Consider the following 634-nt stretch of genomic DNA (forward strand, 5'->3'; position numbering starts at 1 on the left):
CATCCCCACCCCCACCCCAAGTATACTCCACTTTGCAACCCTCATTCCGGCCTCTTATGATAATCATAATGCCCTAAAATATACTAATTTTAAACTATCCTCTCCCTTATCGGCTTCAATGCAGTAAACATAATTCATCCAGTTTTTCTGAGTCCCACCGCCACCCCAATGTCAGCCTCATTCTACAACAGTGGAACCATATAATATTTGTCCTCTTGTGACTGAGATATTTCACTCAGCATAATGTCCTCCAGGATCTCCCATTTGGAATAATATTGCATGAGTTCCTTTTTTTCAATGCAGTGTAGTATTCCATTGTGTGAATATACCATAGCTTCTCTATCCATTCTTTGGTTGATGGGCATTTAGGTTGTTTCCAACTCCTTGTTATTGTGAACAAAGCCGCAATAAACATGGGTGCATATATCTGCTTGGATGTCATTTATGGTATCTTTAGGGTATATTCCCAGTAGTGGAATTGCTTGGTCAAATGGTATCTCTACTTGCACCGCTTTCCACAGTGGTTGCACCATTTTACACTCCCACCAACAGTGAAAAAGGGTTCCAGTCTCTCCACAACCTCACTAGCATTTATTGCTAGTTATTCTGTTGAATTTTGCTATTCTTACTGGGG

The sequence above is a fragment of the Elephantulus edwardii genome, unplaced genomic scaffold (assembly GCF_000299155.1).
Source record: "Elephantulus edwardii isolate Elephantulus edwardi_28Jun2011 unplaced genomic scaffold, EleEdw1.0 scaffold00618, whole genome shotgun sequence".
NCBI lineage: Eukaryota > Metazoa > Chordata > Mammalia > Macroscelidea > Macroscelididae > Elephantulus > Elephantulus edwardii.